Below are 13,533 nucleotides of genomic sequence, written 5' to 3' on the forward strand. Positions count from 1 at the left end.
GCATGAGAACCTGCACAAAGCTCACAAACCATAGCTATTTGATTAACTCTATACGTAGCCAAAGAATCAACCTTCATTGATAGCGCTTGGAGCTGGGCTGCAATAGCGGTGGCTGCATCAACTTCCAGAATACCTGCTACCTTGCCTGGCGTCATCCTCTGAGTTGGGTTTTGATGCTCATTTGCAGCCATCGTCTCTATAAGATTATACGCCTCAGTATAGCTTTTAGCCCATAAGGCGCCTCCAGCTGCTGCATCGAGCATGGGCCGAGATTGAGCCCCCAAACCATTATAGAAACCAGTGATCACCATCCAATCCGGCATTCCATGATGTGGACATTTTCTCAACATTTCCTTGTAGCGTTCCCAAGCCTCGCACATAGATTCTGTAGGTTGCTGCGCAAACTGAGTAAGAGCACTCCTCATAGCAGCAGTCTTTGCCATCGGATAAAACTTCACCAGAAACTTTTGCGCAAGATCTTGCCACGTAGTGATGGACCCAGCTGGTTCAGAATGTAACCAGTCTTTAGCCTTGTCCCTTAGTGAGAATGGGAAAAGCCTCAACTTGATAGCCTCATCAGTCACACCATTATACTTAAAAGTGCTGCAGATCTCGACAAAATTCCTTTTGTGCATGTTGGGGTCTTCAGTTGCCGCTCCTCCAAAAGAAACAGAATTCTGCACCATCTGAATAGTGCCCGGCTTGATTTCAAAGGTGTTAGCTTGAATAGCCGGATGAAGGATACTTGACTGAATGTCATCAATTTTAGGCCGAGAAAAATCCATAAGAGCTGGATCAGCTTGAACAATACGATCTCCCATGTTTACTGGTTCTTTCTGCTCAGTTCCTGAATCCGAATCCTCAAAATCTAACTTCTCCGGAATATCAAGAACTTCGTCTGTCTCCTCAGCTGTATCTAAAGTCCTCTTGCGAGCACGAGAACGAGTTTGCATAAACGCTTGCTAAAGTACCTGAAACACAACCAAAAAAAATAAGTAACTACTACGTCCTAATCACTGAGTCCTAATGACCAATGATGGTAAGTACATAAACTAAACAAATACGCCGAGTCCCCGGCAGCGGCGCCAAAAACTTGTTAGGGCGAAAACACGCGCTAATATTCACGCAAGTATACGCGTTCGCAAGTAATATAGAATACTTTCTAGTTCGTTCCCTCAGAGACTCAGACTAAATTATTGTCTAATTAAACTCACTCACCAATGTATGATTACTTCTCAATGTTAAGATAATAACACTTAAAATTGTTGATTAAATATTAACTATAATTAACTACTTAATTAACCACTTAACTAACACTTCAATTTATCAATAATAAAACACTCATGAGATCACAACTTCATTATTACTTCCTTCTATAGCCATTTTTTATTACCTTTAGCATGTGACAGTGATGATATTAATCGAATAACACGAAACTGATAAAAGCCAACTTTCATTGTACTAATACCATTCCACCAAGCATCCACAATTAAGATAGAAGTTGAATAGTCATCAATTATGTTGAGTTCCTATATGTCTACAGAAATTGACAACACAACGATTTAAGCACAAGTTATTCCTTTTTGATTACATAGGGCAAATAAAACTGTTAGAGTTACCCACTAATCATGCACAACGTACATGAACCTATGCTAGCATGGCAAGTTCTAAATCTCAAGATCCACCGTCGCTTCACAAGAGATTAACACCCTTTCTTATATGTTCGCGACGCACATAAGACGAATACGCACAACCAATACTAGATATCAAGCAATCATCACACACTAAAGTATTAAACAATTAACTAAAGAATTCCATAATAAATCCGTTGCAACCCCATGATCACGATTAGCCCATAATAGAACTTATCGCCATCATGGGTTCATATGAAATCATGATAAACAAACACAAGAAAATAATAACTAAACTAATTATATTAAAACAGAGTACGTCACAAGAGTAAATAAGTCAAAGCAAGAAAACTAGCATCCAACGTTACAACGAAACAAGAATCACAAGAAAATATGCTTCCTCTTCGTTGCGGTGTGCTAAATCAGTCTTCTTCCTTATCTCCTTCGCTTCTTGCGTAAAACACAATCTTCTTCTTCTTCTTTTTTTTCTTAATCCCCCCTGTGAAAACGTCTCAAATCTACTTATATAATAGTCCCATGAAACTCAGATTACATAGAAGTTGGAAGCCAAACAGAAGTAGAAGTCTAAAATAATTCAGCAAAATTCCCGACCCTGCGCGGCCGCTCAGCATAGCTGCGCGGGCGCGCAGGCCTCTACTGGAAAAAATCCAAGTTTGCTTCGTTTCTTCGCCGTAATCTGCCCATTCCTTTCCTCTCGCAATGGTGAACACATGCCAAGGCTTATTCTTGATGATTCCTCCCCCGAAATGCAACTAATACCCTGAAATGCATAAACACTAGAAAAACGCATCAAATACACAAAATACTTGATTTCAAGACACCAATTTAAGCCATTTTAAGACGTTCTAAGTGGTATAAAATGCCACTTATCAGCTGGCAACTGCGCTTCTCTTACTACCACAGAGAATGGGGAAGAATTTTAGCCGTGGTTGTTACTCTTCCTTCCAAGTGGTTGAGCATCCTCTTCAGATCATCCACATTGAAGGTTCCCACACCTGGGATAGGATGCATGTGAGGCTGTGGACCTTGAGGCTGAGGTGGAGGTACTACTGCCTGATCTCCACCTGAAGGAGCTTGTTGTTGGTTGATGTTTTGGGCATCCTCAGGTATCACAATCACTTCCGGGTTTCGACCTTGATCTCCCCCCCATATTTTCTCCTTGACCTCGGCCACGACCCCGAGCCATCTCGTGATCATAGTTTTCCACATCTCTATGATCGTCGTATTCGACATAGTTATCACTTTCTACTCGATTATACCAGTGGGTATCTCTGTGACCACGATAATTGTCGCGGTGATATCCATCTAAGTATCTACCTTGACCTCCGCATCTTCCCCTCCATTGAGGTCTTCTCCACCGGTCATTCTCATATCTTCAACCGTACCGGTCCAACGATCCGCGGGGAGGAGCTCTCTCATGATCGCGATGCCGCTCTTTATTCTCATGGGAATTCAGGGGCACATGCATTGCACCATGGGGCGTCACATCTCCGCGACCGGCCTCTTTTTCCATTCCAGCAACAACATCCTTAGATTATCGTCGCCCAAGAGGATCCCTGAGCGATCCTTTAAAGCTGTGAAGCCTCATTGTTCATTCTCTGGCATGGACTCCGCTTGTCGACGTTCCTCAAGGATACGCCTAGACCGGTGCGGGTGACTAACTCCCCGGTTATCTGCCCGCAGTATTTCTCGACCATTAGCATCTTCGTCCACAAGCTCGACGATCGGGGTTACATCATTGGAATAGTTCAGACATCACGGGGGTTATTGGCACACGTCCACCTTCAGTTCGACTGCGACCGACCAAGGCATCTCCATCAGTCATAAGAGCCTTCCCGGGTGCATGAGCAACGCGGTTATGGCGAAGACCCCTTCTGGTCTTGCGTCGCTCCACGGTGCTCAGCCTTGAGTTGAAACCGTTCAAAGCATCTCCCATACGATATAGTTGTTCTAGTAAGTCATCGTTACTGATCAGCACAGGCGGTTGACCTCCAACATCTGGACTGGGGCGATCAGTCATGGGTGGAACGTAGAGTTCATGGAGATCATAGCCATGATCAGATTCTTCTTCAGAGCTTTCATCATAAAAACTTCCATCACAGTATTGAGACATATTTTAACCTAGATGCAGATCTTGATTAGCCCCTCCTTCTAGTGCCAATTTGTTGATGAAGGAATTTGGTAACAACAAAATTTGAGATTCGTAGCCGAAAACAAGATCTATGACGGTGGTTCTGTGTCAGAAACGTGAACAGTTACCGATGGATCTAATGAATAGTGTTCATCTGAAAGTATGAACAATGTTTGGTGGTGGTAATTATTGGTGGCTGAGATCGCTTAGGGTTAATGGTGGCTCCTTTACACTCTCGCTTCCTACCCCTTGCAATTTGCCTACGTATCCCTATTTATAGGGAATCAGGCCAATATAGTTCTTGGGGAACGAGAAACCTAATGGGCTTAGATCTCTTGTTCCGAGGCCCAGTGGGAAACCCACTGAAAATAGTCTTCTACTAGCTTTAGGAATGTCCGTCGATGAGGCCCAACCACAAAGGCCCAAGGCTCGTCTGCGGCTTTGAGACTTCATGGATAAGGCCTCTCTCTGGCCAAGGATATGCCTCCGCTACTAGATGTTTCTCTAGTATGTGGACGCAGATATAGCCGTGGTTCACCCCAAATATTGGACGCATCCTTGCCCCCCGATAAAGAGCCCCTACAAGATTACAGGACAAGTGATCCCAAGCTTTTGGTTGCAAAGTGCAGGACACTCCAAAGTCTCCCAACAAGGACACCGTTGACTACAGAGACAGAGTTCTCAAAGCACACACTAGAATTTACCCCACATCCCCAATGAGGACACTCATTGACTACAGGAGGAGGCATTCCGTCCAGGCATACCCATGGAGGTCTCTGACCATGGACACCGCCTTCCTGTAGATGCACTACAAGAAGGAGTTCTTCAATAGAGTACCTGCATCAAATAGGTTAGTAATATTAATCTCGATCTTCTTTGAATCCTCCAAAGAGCCCATCCAAGCATTCATGTTGAAATCCTTTCCAAGATATTCTACTTACTTAGGGCGCGCCCTAAGATTTACCACAAGTGGGGATGATGTGGATCTCTCCACAAAGAAAGAAAAGAAGAAGAAGAAAAGGGATAAGAGAAGAAAAGGATATTTCAAAAGAACACGATCAATCCAGAAACGTGAACTTTGAATCTCAAATTGCTTAGATCAATCCAGAAACTAAGTAATTCGAATCTAATCTTTAAAACAATCCAGTAATTGAAGTTTAGAGAAAAGAAAAACTACTCATAGTTTATCTCAAAACAAAAGTTTTATATCATCCATTGTCTCTTAAAAGATTACATCAGAATGGTATTTATAGGCTTAGACAATAACCCAAACCCAATAGGATATCAAGAGAAATTCAATATCGGCTTGAATTAGCCAATATTTGAATCCTTCCAGGAAACAAATTTAAAAACCAAATCTGAATAGAAAAAAGACAAAAACCAAATCCAAATAGGAACATAAAATCCTAAGTGCTTAAAACAAGAAAAACCCTTTCAAGTGAAAGGTAAAAATTTCAAGCAAAATTCGAATTAATAATTATATAATAATCAGCTACTTGTCCAACTTCATGCACCGCTCCTTTATTCCTTGTTGTCCAAGTAAGCTTCATAACCCATCTTTGCATCCTCTCCAATTGAGCATCACCACAAGTACACATAACCAAATCCAAATTAACATATTCATTTCTTGATCCTATCAGGGGAGCTAACAAAAAATCTTCATCCTTCTCACAATAACTGGGCGCGCCTTCCCCTTATACTGAGGGCACACCTTCGATATCTACGGGTACTTTTTCCATCAATCTTACAAAATACAGGGCGCGTCCTTCCTATATATAAGGTGCGCCTACTTTCCTTCCATAAGGAAGGTAGTCTTATCTGTTCCTTAATTTTAGGCATTTATACCTCTATTTTAACTATTTTATCCAATCTTATCCTGAATAATGTTTATACCAATTTTTGGGCATAACAATAACTATTAACGAAGCTAACAACGATGTAATACCGTCGATTTACGATGATTCTAGCCAAATTTTGGATGAACACTAATAAAAAAGTACGAACCCGACGAGTGAAAACTAGCAATCAAACCTAAGAATTGATGATAAAAATGTATACTTGATGTTTCAAATTTCAATTTGACTAGTCATACGCAAGATTTGAAGTTCAATACACAGTAAAAGTGTTCTTGATCTTCAAGAACACAAACCCTAGTTAAATAATTATCCCCAACTTAATTTTTATTAATATACTATTTTTTATTAATGCCATTAGATGGTTCTTGATGATATACACAAATTTTAATTAAATTTAAACTACAGTATTGCAAGTGATAGTTTTGAAAGGTTATCATTAAAGTGGAGGATTAACCAAACTTCAGGTACACAAAATGCAAATTTGTCTCAGAATAAATCAGGATGACGTATTCATAATCATACTTTTGTACAATTGATCAGTATTGTTATCAATTTTTTTCCAACCAGCAAAAGTTATATCCGTGTTTGTATCTGACGATTGCAGATTCAAATACAGCTATAGGCATATTTGTATCCGATAATATCTGAATCGGAATAAATATATTTTATACTTAAATAATTTAAAAATATATTATATTAAATTTATAGTGTGTTTATGTGTGTATATATATTATATATTATATATATTTATATATAAAAAATATTATATTTACACAAATTTTATAGACATGTAGAAAACAATCATTCGAGTTCAACAATTTAAAATAACGATTACATTGAAAAAAAATTGAAAAATTAAAATCCGACTAAACCACTTTATCTCTTATTTTAATTTTTAAAAATGAATTTTTAATTTATACTATATTTTTTCATTGTTTTTTTAATTTTTAATATAAAATAAAAATCAGATTGAAAATCGGATTCAGATCCGGATATTATCTGTATCCGGATAGTATCCGTCGGATCCGGATTTAGATATTATTCTTTAAATATTTTCAGATTTAAATACGGATACAGATACGGATTTTCGGATTCGGATACAGATATTGGCAGATCCGTATCAAAATTATTCGTTTGACATCCCTTCACTCTCTGATCAACACCGATTAAGCGCCACCGCAACTTCTCCAACACTAGTCCATTTTTATCTATATGGGCCACTTTGTTAATTATCTTTTCCTTTCCTTTATATTATGTATTCCTTTATACTATATATTTCTTTTTTCTCATTTATTTATTGATCCGTGATGAATCAACAGTAATGAGTTTGTTAATATTTTATTGTAGTTCATAGTTTATTTTCAATATATTATTTTGACAGAATTATTAAACATAGCCAATTTGACATGTTACAATATCACGGGCACGGAAAAGCAAGTTCTATGTTATGATTCAGAGCCATACATATTATATACACGTTAGGTGAGCCTTATGTATTAACCGTAGTATTAACACGTTTTTACATCAACTACAATTACGTTATTGTTGATTTAATGAACAAATATGTTTTTTGATTAGATTTATTTATCGTGCCCATAAAAAAATATTTGTGAGATTTTTATAGTGTGGTCACAACATTTATTAATATATATGTGAAGCACTTTTACCCGATTTTAACAAGAACGGTATGATGGGAATTGAGGAGAGAGAACACATATCATGTCTATTAGTGATATTTGAGTTATGGTCATGCTTTCATAATTGTTAGATTCTCACTATGTATAACTGAAGTGTAGAAATGAGAATGGTATTAATCAGATATTTATGTGAGTTGCAAAGAGTTTATCAGGTGTCCGTGTTAGACTAAATTATGTATATAAATATGAACTAATATTTATATATATATATGCATCTCCTAATCAAAACTATGAGTATAGATTAATAGCGGAAGAGTACGTGAATCGAGAAACGTCAGTGATGATCTTGAGAGAGAGCGAAGAGTTTGAGCACTTGATATCTTTGATCTTCACTATTCACCTATATACGTAAGGATGAGGTATGTGTATTTTATAAATATTATGAGAAAACCTAGAGTTTGTTCTAATATATGATTCATTATATAGAGGGAATAATGAGACCAACGCTAATGGGCTAAACCCATAACCGTTCATCAAATTTAAGGATTTGAGTACTTAAGCCATTATATATATCTAAATAGATATATATTACATGTATTAATTAAATATATAGTAAGTAATATTTATACTAGATTTTTTTACCCATTTCGTATGGTGCGGGTTTTAAATTTTTTGTTTTAATTAAATTTATTATTAATAAATAAAAAATTTATGTGAATTACTAGTGAAAAAAACTTGAAATAATTGAAATAATATATGGGAAAATAATGGGAATTATATTATAATATAATATATGTTCTTTTGCTCGAAAGTGGCTATTTGTGTGGAATGAAAGGAAAAAGTTTTGTTCCATAATATATTACTCCTCCTTCCCACTTATTTTGTTAACAGTCATATTTTCAACATTTATTCGGTCATATTAAACAAACTAGTAGTTACCTATAACAGCCCGCACTTCCTGATTATTAATTCTAAATCAAAACTAATATAAAATTCACTTTACTAATACGAAATTCTATTACAAAGGTTAACTATTACAAAAGCGCAGCTAGCGGAAGCGGCCCAAAAATCAATCTACTCCAATTCTAAGACCTCGAACTCCAATGCTATCCAACTCGAAATCGACGAAACCTGAAATTGTAAGTAATGAGCTAAACAGCTCAGTGAGAAACCAATCGATCCAACTAGCAGGCCAAATAACACATACACATATAACAAAATATGATAATCTATACGATACGATATACGAAACAAACACTTTCGATATATATTCCTATTCTTATTCCTATTTGACACATACGATACACATAACACATAAATAACAATAATTCAAAACCCATAATTCATGCCACGACCACTACAACCCGGTGATAACGACCCTAAATTTTCAGAAAACTGTCACTACAATCCAGTGACTACGGTCCTAAGTCCTTATTCGATATTTTTACAAATCATGACACAAATCAAAGATTCAAAATTATCGTTCACATACCACACATATATACGATAATACATATACTGTAACACATAATACTTTCAAATATATCATCACTTAACCCATGTTTTGATAATCAGATATACACGTATAACACACAAGTTTAAAAATACCAGCAAGATCGATCGAAAACTTACCTAAAAACCTGACCAGGTATGAATATAGTCTTCTTGACCCTCTAAACGACGTTATCTTGAAAAATACAAAGCATGAAAGTTGTAAAGAACGAAAAGATCTTTCCGAAAAGTCCAGAATCAACAAATTCCAATTTACGATGAATTTTATACGAATTTTATAAGACTGCTGAATTTTGAGAGAAAAGGCCCTATGAATTTTAATAATTAAAATGAGTAAGACGAATATGAGGTACAAAATTATCCATATTAGAATCTCATCCAAATTTTAGACTCATTGGTCTAATTTAATTCTAAATCCTAGTCATTATACAAATTTAATAATTTTTTTATTATTCTATTATTAATCGAATTCTAAAAATTACGAGATATTACATTACCAAAATATTATTTTTCAAAAATATTTATAATTAGTAGTTTTATCGGTAAATTTGAGTTATTAAATAAATTATTTAAACTCAAGTACCATTAGTAATACATATATGAAATAAAATATTAGAATTAAACTTTACTTTGATATATAAATAAAAGTCCATGTGTAGTATAATTATACATTTTTTAGGTGTTACAATACAGGTTAGAAACTTAAAAATCAATTAAAATGAAATAGTCACAAATTTGCATTTTTTATTTTTTATTTTCTAAATTTTTCCTATGTTTTTTTATTGCACAATTTTATATTTTATTTTTAGAAAGTCTTAAAGTTTTATCAATTTTTACCTTACACATTTTGTCTTAATTTATAAGAACACCTAAACATGTATGTGTAATTTTTTTATTAACACAGTTTTAATATATTGGTTTTGTTTTAACCATAATTACACCAAATTATGACTAAATTTTAGACATATATATAATTAAAAAAAACTTATGTTGAAAAAAATTAATTATAATTTCTTTTTCTAAATTTTCGAATAATTAAATTTGTTAATTTGACATGTAAAATCTATATTACTATTTCGTATTTTAAAACCGTTAGAGAATATAATAAATAGTATCTAAAAATTCAATGTTAAAGAGAGCATTTGAAAATTAATGTAAAGGGACAATCAACCTTAGTGATAAAAAATATAGTTACTTCATCGACACTTGAACTTACTTTGATATTAATTTTACCCCGTAAAAAGGAACCATTATTTATATGATTATGTAGACCGGAGAATTCATTACTGAGCAAGTTCTTTAGACTTATACTTAAGCGGAAAGTGTTTTCCTAGCAAATTTTCAGTTATTTTAAATTTTTATTTAAAGTAGAGAATCAAATTGAAATTAATAATTATATGTTAAAGTATAATGATTAGTCAATAAAATCTGAAATATTTAGGACAATGATAATGATAAAGACATGTTAACATGCAATTTTAATTTTCCGAAATCGAAAATGTATTTAATTTATAAAAAAATAGTTTGAATTATATTCCAAAAATTGAAAAGTGTTTATAAACCACCCAAAAATTTTAAACTTACAATTCAAAAGTTTTTAATTGCTTTTTGTATTATATTTTTCAATTTAATTCATTTACATGTAAAAGTCGGTGGATGAGCAACAATTTTTCATAAAGTTATTAGATATTTATTTTCATTATTAAATTACTCAAAACTAACATATGTAGATACTAAATAATGTTAAACAATTATTACATAAATACTAACATTTGTAAATAATTTGATGTTACGATTATAGAAGCAATTTGAGCCGGAAAACAAAAAATTGGACCTGCACTGCACAAACACAAAACCTTTTGCAGAATAATATTTACTACAACAGGACACAAAACAAACCAGTAGTAAGCCGCAACGGGAGAAATAAAACTAATCGTCTGATAGCATGTCATACAAAATTAAAACCCAACAACCAGCCCCAGCCCCAGTGATTCTCAACAGCCACTAGATGAACATCCTCAACCACAACAACATCATTATTTGTTAACCCGGCATGCGAGACTGCTTTATAAACCCGCACAAGTCATATTACAGAGAGCCCTGAGATATAATCTTGACACTATCATCTAATTCTGAAAACTGAACACAAAAGAACAACATAACTTAATTGCACCAAGCTTGAACCAAAGCAGACCTACCACGACCTTCTTTTGCAAGATCATCCGCACCCGAATTTATAATTCTCCCAATGTGTTTAAAATGAAAATTCGGTTTCTTGATTAATGCATTTGTATAAGAATCAATCATAATAATTTACCCGTCTAATTCCACTTTGATCTTCATCAATGAACCTAATGCTTCTACTATCCATATAAAACACACACTCTTCATTTGAAAAACAACTATGTTTTACAATTTTAATAAGTGAGTTACTGCGCCCAGAGCTCAGCCATAAATGTCGTAGTAATTGCAGGGGGCCAAGAAGATAAATAAAAGATCATTATTCCTATCTTTCAGGTACCACCATATCTGCATTTGAGTTAGCATCTTCTTTAACTACGGATGAACCATTTTATACTAATGCAGTTTGATCCAAGAGACCTTTATGCAACATCATATGGTGATTTAAATTGGCACCTTCCGGATTGACGTCCTAAACATTGGAGTCGGTGACTTGATTTGAAACCAGATGAGAAGCTTGACACCAGGCCCTCGCTCTAATCTTGACCAACAAAACCACATCTTCTATTTTATAGTACTTGGATTCAAAAATTTCTCTATTCCTGTTCAACCGTAGTCTCGGCCACTGATTCTATATAATTGAAATCCCTTTGTATAAGAATACAAATCAATTTTATGGATGACAATGCATAAATTCTTGTTGAACCATCATTATGATTCTCCTCAGCTTCTATTAACAACCTTTGCAGGTGCTCCATCTTAAGTTGCTTGAAGAAATTAACCCATATATTTACAATAATCTTTAGCAAATTAGATTGGTGATACAACATCCATCTACACAAATATTCAAAACCAAATTACACAAAAATATAAAACCAAATGATAATTTAGAACAAATAGGGGAGCCAGACCTCTCAAATGATACGGGCCAGATTGTACAAATGACCAGAGTCCAACCTTAAAACTCAAGTATATGTGAGTTGCAACTTGTAGACAGATTGTTGTAAACTCACTTCTCACAATAAACATACAGTCAGTACACATGAAACTATGACGGCAACCTGCCAAAAACAAAAATAATGACTGCATCAAACATGACCCAGTCCCCTCTAAATATGAATTGTGCCGTCCAGTTTGATATCATCAGCGCATTTGTGCGGCAAGACTGCATGAAGCAGAAAGTGCTTAAACTTTTTTTGTCATATACATATAAGATCCTTAGTATTCTAAAAACCAACTAATCAATATAACATTAAGATAAGGAGAATAACCTGATTCAATTAATAGTGACTGATAAGGCAGCTTACAAAATCTTACTTAATTGGTCTCTCTTCACTTTTATCACAATCAAACAGATCAAGATTAAGTATAGGTTTTTACATAGCCTAGTGAATACTCATGTTCTCTTGGTATTAAAAGATCAAGGGTTCAAGCCACAAAGCAGGCATAGAGGCTTGAGTTTTATATTGCTAAATTGATGATTTTAAAAATAAAAACTGTAAGTTGTTCAATCTGAATTTGTAAGGAGGACACTTGCTTCCCGCTTATTATGATAATGCTCCTCCTTAATCTCAAAAGCTAAACTTGTGCTTCCAAACCCGAATTGTTTAACTATAACTTTGTTAACCTTTTAATGTAGCAAATGACACATTCATCGATTAGCTTATTCCCATGCAAATCAGTCACATATAATACTGTAGCTTATTCCAGCATCACAATTGTGTCAACAATCTTATCTTCTTTTAACCTCCTCAATAATTAAATCAAAGAAAACATGTTAGATATGTCCTTTGTTCATTTAATTTAATGACATTTTACACTTTTATAGTATGTACAACATACTTTATAAACATTGAATGTTAGGTCCAGAAGGTATATACAGAGGAGATAAATGTATTTTATTCGGTTTTACTCTAAAATGCAGCTCATATTGAAACTTTAAAATGAAATATATAAACACGAGAGATTTTACGGAATATTTCTTGTATAAAGGAATTAAACTGCAACGGGTTATTTACTCCTTTGAACAAATATTCAAAATTACAAATAGATAAAGCCAGTACAAGTTATAAGCTATAAAATCTATGACTTGTATTTATCACACTAAAAACTCATAACTCTTATCAAATGATTAACAATACAATCAAAGAAGCTATAAATGATGAGTGTATCAGATATGTAAGTCTTTAAATGGCGAGTAAATAATTGGGCATGACCTCTCCTTGTCAAATTAAACTTTTTAGGTGCTGAGAATAATTTGCAAGAGATTTCCCAATATTCAAAGAAAGAGAGATACTATTCCAATCTGCATCTGATTGATTGTATAGACTAGTAGGTAGGTAGGTAAAAGAGAGATCGGATACTTGGCTGCATAATAACCAAGTAAATTAAATTCACAGCTTGCATTACTTGTCCACATGCATTCACTCCATGGAGCTTTAATACATTCACTGGCGCATAGAGGAGTAATTTAGCACTTGATTTATTCTTAGAATTGGTCACTTGCACATAGAAGTATCCAAGGAAGGATTTCGACTTAGATTATTAATCAAGTGGCGACTAGG

The 13,533-nt window shown here is 34.5% G+C and overlaps 1 non-coding gene across 1 annotated transcript; it reads left to right on the top strand.

Annotated features, from left to right (window-relative positions):
- The first annotated feature begins 321 nt into the window (after nucleotides 1-321).
- LOC141669477 (small nucleolar RNA R71) lies at nucleotides 322-428 on the top strand. The gene has a single exon (XR_012553761.1). It is a non-coding gene; the product is annotated as a small nucleolar RNA R71 (small nucleolar RNA).
- The last annotated feature ends 13,105 nt before the right edge of the window (nucleotides 429-13,533 follow it).

This window comes from Apium graveolens, chromosome 6 (genome assembly GCF_009905375.1).
Source record: "Apium graveolens cultivar Ventura chromosome 6, ASM990537v1, whole genome shotgun sequence".
Classification (NCBI taxonomy): Eukaryota; Viridiplantae; Streptophyta; class Magnoliopsida; order Apiales; family Apiaceae; genus Apium; species Apium graveolens.